The sequence below is a fragment of the Hibiscus syriacus genome, unplaced genomic scaffold, assembly GCF_006381635.1.
Source record: "Hibiscus syriacus cultivar Baekdansim isolate YM2019G1 unplaced genomic scaffold, ASM638163v2 tig00112305_pilon, whole genome shotgun sequence".
Classification (NCBI taxonomy): Eukaryota; Viridiplantae; Streptophyta; class Magnoliopsida; order Malvales; family Malvaceae; genus Hibiscus; species Hibiscus syriacus.
Genome location: NW_024063299.1, coordinates 737,911 through 746,014, shown reverse-complemented (window position 1 = coordinate 746,014; position 8,104 = coordinate 737,911).

Below are 8,104 nucleotides of genomic sequence, written 5' to 3'. Positions count from 1 at the left end.
ATTAAACTTAGGGACTAAATTATAATCTAATAAAATTAAATACCTAATTCATAATTAATTATTTAAAATTATAGGGATTAAACATGCTATTTTCCTTATTTATTAATTTGGTGACTAAAATAAAATTATAAAAAATTTGAATATCAGATTAAAATAAATTAAAAATATATACTCAGGATTAAAATATTATTTATTAAAACTAAAGGACTAAATACGTATTTATCCTAAATATATTATTTAATAGAAAGGACTAAAATAAATAAAATTAAAATTAAAGAACCGAATTAAAAGGATTATAAATTGATTTAGTGACTAAAATGTAAAGATTACAAGTTAGGATGACTGTGGAAAGGGTTTAACCTTTAGTTAATTACAGACAAACCCCTCCCCAAAGCGACGTCGTTTGGGAAGGGGTATAAATACCCTAAACGCCTGGCCCGAAGGGCCAAGCTTCCTCATTTCTGCTTTCTCATTTTCTCTCTTAAAGAGAGATATGAGAAATCTCTCTACCCTCTCTCTTCCTTCTTCCCGCCGGAGGCTGGCCGACCAACGACCGGCAGCCTTACTCTACCATCGACCACCACTGCCGGCCACCGTTCACGGTGGCCGGAGTTAGGAAAATTAGCCCAAACCGTAGATCTCTACATCCTAAGGTCGAATACGGCCTCTATTTATCCTAAAAATCCTTAGAAATTCCTAGATCTAGGATTTTACCTTCGAAATCCGAAGGTTTCCGGTGATGTTTTGAGTGCCTCCGATGACAAAGTAAGCTCTCTCTTCTCTTCTCTTCTCTTCTCTTCTCTTCTCTTCTCTTCTCTTCTATTCTCTTTTCCCTTTTTTTTATACTGGTTCGTCATTGACTGAGATCGTTGGTAGTTTTTCTTCTCGTGGTGTCTCGTTTATGTTTGATGTGCTCTCTTTTCGTTTCTGTATATGTTTTCCCTTCTGTTTTCGTGGTTGTCCCTTTTCTTTCGCAGGTGGTCGATGGCTTTATAGCCATCATCAAGACGCTCATCGGACCGGTTAAAGGAAAGGAGTTTGGTGAGTCACCGAGCTATGTGGTGACTCACAATAGAGCTCGACATGGACGGTCGGTGTTGTGGCAACAGAGCTTCTGGAGGATTCTTCGAGGTGGCTTCGTGGCACTGGTGGAGTGTCGGCAATGGCGATTGGAGCACTTGGCATCAAAGGCTGAGGCATCTGGAAGCTTCTGGCAGTTGGAGAGGTGGCTGCGGCGCGGGGCTTCTGGAAACGGCGGCTGGGAGCTAGGGTTTAGAAACCCTAGCTGAAACTCCCAAATGATTTGGGCTTCTCGGGCCTGCTTCAAGTTGGGTCACTATTGGACCTGATCTGGGCTCCGGGATCTTGTAATTGGGCTTTGTAATATTTAATAAATAATATATAATAATAATTATAATAATAATACTAATAATAATAATTTTAATAATAATAATAAATTTAAATGAAAAAATTGATGTCTACAGCTACCCATCTTTGCTCATCCTTGTGTGAACAAGAATAGAGCAAAGACGAAAAAGACAATAATTTTTCATTTGGCTTCTTTTGAGCAGGATGGAAATGTTGAAAACATCATGCACTGAAGGGCTTACAGATGACCCGAAGGTTTTTGAAAACATCAAAAAGCTCCCGAAGGCTTTTTGGAAACATCATGCACTGTAGGACTTACAGATAACCCGAAGGTTTGAAAACATCAAAAAGCTCCCGAAGGCTTTTTGGAAACATCATGCACTGTAGGACTTACAGATGACCCTAAGGCTTTGAAAACATCAAAAAGCTCCCGAAGGCTTTTTGGAAACATCATGCACTGTAGGACTTACAGATGACCCTAAGGCTTTGAAAACATCAAAAAGCTCCCAAAGGCTTTTCGAAAACATCATGCACTGTAGGACTTACAGATGACCCTAAGGCTTTGAAAACATCAAAAAGCTCCCGAAGGCTTTTTGGAAACATCATGCACTGTAGGACTTACAGATGACCCTAAGGCCTTGAAAACATCAAAAAGCTCCCGAAGGCTTTTTGGAAACATCATGCACTGTAGGACTTACAGATGACCCTAAGGTTTTGAAAACATCAAAAAACTCCCGAAGGCTTTTTGGAAACATCATGCACTGCAGGACTTACAGATGACCCGAAGGTTTGAAAACATCAAAAAGCTCCCGAAGGCTTTTTGGAAACATCATGCACTGCAGGACTTACAGATGACCCTAAGGCTTTGAAAACATCAAAAAGCTCCTGAAGGCTTTTTGGAAACATCATGCACTGTAGGACTTACAGATGACCCTAAGGCTTTGAAAACATCAAAAAGCTCCCGAAGGCTTTTTGGAAACATCATGCACTGCAGGACTTACAGATGTAGGAAATAGTTTACTAAGTAAGAAACTATGAAAATCGTTTTCTTATTTTTCAACAATTTCATTTTTAGTAAAGATTGAATATGAAACTATGGAAATCGTTTTCTCATTATTTTTCAAAATAACATGTTGATTGGGTAAAATGCCCCAATCTCAAGATAAGGCTGTTAGAAATAGTTTACTAAGTAAAAAAACTAATAAAATCGTTTTCTTACTTTTCAACAATTTCATTTTAGAAAAAAATGAGAAACTATGAAAATCGTTTTCTCATTCTGTTATTTTTTTTTTGAAATAACATGTTGATTGGGTAACATGACCCAATCTGAAGATAATGCTCATTTTTGTGGATTGCATCCATCTCTTCTTCAGATGTTTGCATGATTCCTGTATTTGTGGTTTTGAATACCTTCTTTGTGTAAGGTGTTTTTTACCATGAATCTTTTTGTTCTTTCGAAGATCTATAAAACTTATGTTTGAATGCACTCAGATGTATCAATGTAATGCAATGTCTATTGTGTAAATGATATTCTTATGAATGCATGAATGTTGATTCAATCTTCATTCGACTTCAAAGTGGTGAACTTGGTCTTCCTTCACTTCATCCTTTATTGCCAGGGTTACCTCTGGATATCTGTGTAGAAACTTATGCTATCAAGCTTTCATTTCTGCAGAATCATCTGATTAACTTGTATATCGGCGTCTTCTTAACTTCATTTAAGTCTCAGAAGAAATGTTTCATTTGTGGAACTCTTGCTGTAGTCAAAATTATGACCCTGATGCCCCATTTTGTCTTGGATAAAACCAACTTTCTTTGCTTCGACTTGTGTAAAAATCCAATAAAGCTTTCATCTTTGAAAAGAGAATCTATCAATTTTAAAAAGAGAATCTATCATCTTTGAAGAGTGTAGATGTAGATATGCCTAACTCAGCGGGGATTAATTAGGGGAGTAGAGTCTGTTCTGATTTGACTTTTGAAACACATCATAAGGAGAATTTATCTCAATTCCTTTCATGTCCCCATATTATCAGATCTCGAATAAGGCAACTTGGACCATATAATGTCGAGATGCTTAACAACAACCTGTCGTTCAATCATAGTTGGCTCCACTAGTTTCTTATTGTTAAAATTTCTGCTTCCCCTTTTGTGGAAAGAAATCTTCATTATATCTTACTTCTAATCTTGGGGTTGAAGAAGACTGATTTCATCTTGGATCAATAAATGGAAACCATATGATCGTAACATTGGTTCAGCATCAGAATAGCAGGTTCGTAAAACATTTGACAGCGCATTCATCCTTTCCTGTGGCTTCTGTTCAGATGTTCGTAAAACATTTGACAACACATTCATCCTTTCCTGTGGTTTCTGTTTAGATGTTCGTAAAACATTTGACAACACATTCATCCTTTCCTGTGGTTTCTATTCAGATGTTCGTAAAACATTTGACAACACATTCATCCTTTCCTGTGGCTTCTGCCAAGATTTCTCAATCATTGAAACTCTTTGCCTAATGTTCAAAGCTTTTAAATGACGTCACAAGACCACTTGAGAACAAAACTCAGTGTGGATTTAAGTGTAATGTTGATATGACCAAAAAGTTAGTCAAATTCACAAAATGTGCTGGTGTCGAATTGAATAGGAGATACCTAACAAATCTTGATATCATCTCTGGAAAAGGAAAATATGATACTGATCATGCTTTCTTTCATAATGAGCATTGTAGAAAGTAGAAACACTTCAGCTATAGGATCAATGTACAGAAAGATATCCGTGGAATTTTTGCAGCTGGGGATGAAACACAAATGATAAAACCAAAATAGATGAAAACTCAGTTCACCCTGGCTAGCAATGATTATCCCAATAACAACGGGAATAACAGTAATATAAGTGAGAGTCGAGTCTCCCTTTTCAATGTCATCAAGTAAGCAAAACTGATGTGAAAAAATAGCTTCGTAACCTCAACAGTATGGTTGAAACTAACTGACAGGAATCTCAAAGAAATATTTTCAATTATCACCGACACGGATAATGCAAAATTCAAAGCTGGGATCTTCAGGAATTGAACCCTGGATCGAGTAGTCTGCCTGGGGGACCATCTTTATTCATGCAACCATGATGTAGCTTAACAAAGAATACGCTGTCATGTGATACATAGTTAAGAAGATTGGATACTTGAAACCATACTTACTGAGTAGATATTTGTTCAACAACATGATCATAATATAACTGCTTGATGAACGAAACAATTATGTATAGTCAGCTCGACTATCACTGTTTCACCATTTTCATTCTTCATATCTTTCTGTCTCATTGGAAATATTTGTTCAAATCAATGATCTTGACACAGGATGTTGTGGGCCTTCAGCATGCCCCAATATTTGCTGATATAAACATTCAGGATACATCAACATTCCTGATTTTGATTGACAAGGGTTTTCAGCATGCCCCAACATTTGTTTCTTGTTAATCTGAGCCTTCAAAATGCCCCACATGGATCTGTCTGACTTGGACTTTCAAAATGCCACCAACATTTTAATTCTGGTTTATTTTCAATGTCTGTTTGACTTGAATCTCATGATCCCAAGGAGGTCCAATTTTGACAATGCATTGTGTGGATTTATTCGTGCCCCAAATCTGTTTATCTTGAATGCTCTCATTATGGTGTCACTAAACAGCACTGTTGTCAAGTAACTGGAGGAATTCTCTTCACGTTGTCACAAACTTAAGAAGTACTCAATCATTCTGACAAAAACGTCTGAGATATGTGTCTTTTGAATGAGGTGACCATTTTCTATATCTGGAGGGTTCTAGTCAGACAGAGCAGTAAAAATAGCTTGGTAATCCGTTCCTGGCTGACACAGTGGCTTATAATCTTTCAGTGAAAGCCATTTCTGAAATATACTTTTCTGTGGGAGAGAAACTAATTTATGCAAATAGTAATCTGATACAATAGCAAGACTACATATACAATGGTACATGCTCATCAAAAATCCACATCCATGCAACATGTTGATTCTAAAAACAACTCATCTGATTATGAAGTGATCTTTCAGGATGATTTCACAAATATTGATAGTTCTTTCTGATACCGAGGAAATCCTGAATTCTGATTCTGATGAGGAGAATAAACTGTTATACTTGAAAAAAATAGGATATTCAGAGGTTAAGGCTTCAATAGCCATGGAGAGATGTGGTCCGGATTTATCAATTGCAGAATTGACAGATTTTATATGTGCTGATCAACTGGCTAAGGCTACTGACGCACTTCTTATGGTAGAAGATAGGAAGTCATTATGCAATGATCCCAATTACAAGCAAAGGCGAAACTTGGGCTATGATTTTTGGGAAAGGAATAAGCAGAAGAAGCTTGAAAATAAGCTTCTTAATGAAGACGATCATGCAGCTCATCTTTTAATTTCAATGATTGGTTCTGTGGTTCCTACTGAACCAGATCAGATAACTCAAAGAATACTTCCAGAAGATGTTATTGGGCCTCCTTATTTCTACCATGAGCAAATTCATCTTTCAAATCTAATGATTGGTTTTGGGGTTCATACCAAACCAGATCAGATAACTCAAAGAACACTTCCAGAAGATATTATTGGGTCTTCTTATTTCTACTATGAGAAAATTCATTTTTCAAATCCAATGATTGGTTTTGGGGTTCATACCAAATCAGATCAAATAACTCAAAGAACACTTCCAAAAGATGCTATTGGGTCTTCTTATTTCTACTATGAGCACATGTCACTTGCTCCAGTTAATGTTTGGACTGGGATATCACAGTACTTATTCGATGTAGAGCCAGAATTTGTAGATTCGAAGCATTTTCATGCTGTTACACTGAAAATAGGCTATATTCATAATCTGTCAATTGAGAACAGATTTCCTCTTATCTTGTTTTCTCCACGCATTATACATGATATTTTTCCATTGACAAAGAAATGATGGCCTTCCTGAGATCCAAGAACAAAGTTGAACTATTTATAAACATGTACAGGAAGTGCCAAATTGACAGAAAGGATCTGTAAGGCTCTTGAAGCTTATGACGATGAGCCACCTTCGAGTGTCCAAAAGTATGTTCTTGATGAGTGCTGAAAATGGAATATGGTATGGGTTGGAAGGAATAAAATTGTTCCACTTGAATCTGATGAGGTGGAAATGCTTCTAGGTTTCCCTAAAAACCATACACGAGGATCTATATAGAGACATGTTTCATGGTGGTATCAATGTCCTGTCTCTTTTCTCTGGAATCAGTGATGCAGAGATTGCCTTCTATTGTCTTGGCATACCTTTGAAAACAGATGTACAAGAACTGAATGATGATCGGTTGAAGCAATTGATGAGTAGATTTGTCGATTTCGACCTTGTTGTCGATGACATCCAGTGTAACAACCTTACTGGAAGAAATAAACATCATCAGGATGAAATAGAAGATTTTTGCTGGTGCATTTTCTTGCAATGACTACCACAGTGACTGTCTCTTCTGCTGCTCGAAAATACACACTGTCATATCCCACTCTTCCCTAACCATGGAAAGGTTTAGTTGATGGTAAAACTGGTTATCTCAACTTTTGGAATCATGTACGGCATACAAATATAGAATTTGTTCCAATGTCTTATTCTGTGCCATAAGTCCTCAAATTCAAATTCAGCAATCTTCTGAATGACATAATGGGTATCATCTTGACAAAGAAAGTGATCGGCATAGAAGAAGTAGCAATGATGTATCAAGACTTGAGCCAGCATCACGGTATAACCAGAGTGCAGGTAGTGACTTGTTCATGGTTCTATAATGTAATCTTCTAGAGAACATGAATTGATGGTTGGGGAAAATAATATGTCTGGTGATGCTTATCGTCCTCATCATGAGATAAACGATAATCTTTCTTAATGAGCTACTAATAATGTGATAGGAGAGTGTCAAAAGTTCAATTCTCCAGACTTTCTGGCTTTTTGGACCACTTGCCTTCAAAAATATGAAGTGTTTCATCATTTTGGCATCACTTTTTCTACAATAGAGGTAGATTAGGCAACAACTTGCTTCAAGGACCTTCTCCATTTGAGACTGTCCTGTTTGAAAATGTTTTTCCTCCTTTCTTTATCGAAGAATGAAAGAATTTTGTAAAATGTTGCCTATCATAGGTTCACAATAAAATCAAATCATAAGCATGAATTCAAAGAATATCAAAAGAATCAACAACTCTGTAATGTTTGAGAATTATAATTCTTTGACAAGTATCAAGATTTGGTTTGGTTTCAGGATGGCCTTCCTATTTTCTATGATTACATCTATTTAAGATGTCACTCATCTCTCGCTCTTTGTGAACTTTGTCACATGTCTCACTTTGAGGATTTGGTATTTTAACCGGATGTGTACAAAATGACGCAACTAGGATTGCCAATCACTAGACCTTCTAGAATCTTTCCATTTCAATTCTCTGGAATCTTTCATTTAGACTCATCTAATCAAAGTAGTGTGAAAATATCGGTCTAAAATGAAATTTCTGAGTGCTTGTGTAAAGTTGACTATAACAGGTGTTTCACAACTCCCTTAGTCTATTTGTTAACACATTTGCCATTTTGGCTAGCTGAATTCAGCTTTATTGTATATAATAATATAATCACCTTTATCAGGTTAATTGAAACTTATCCATAAAGCCAGGGCGATTAACCAATTGCTCTAGAGGGACAGTTTTATTGCATATAATAGTATAATAGACTAGCTGAATAT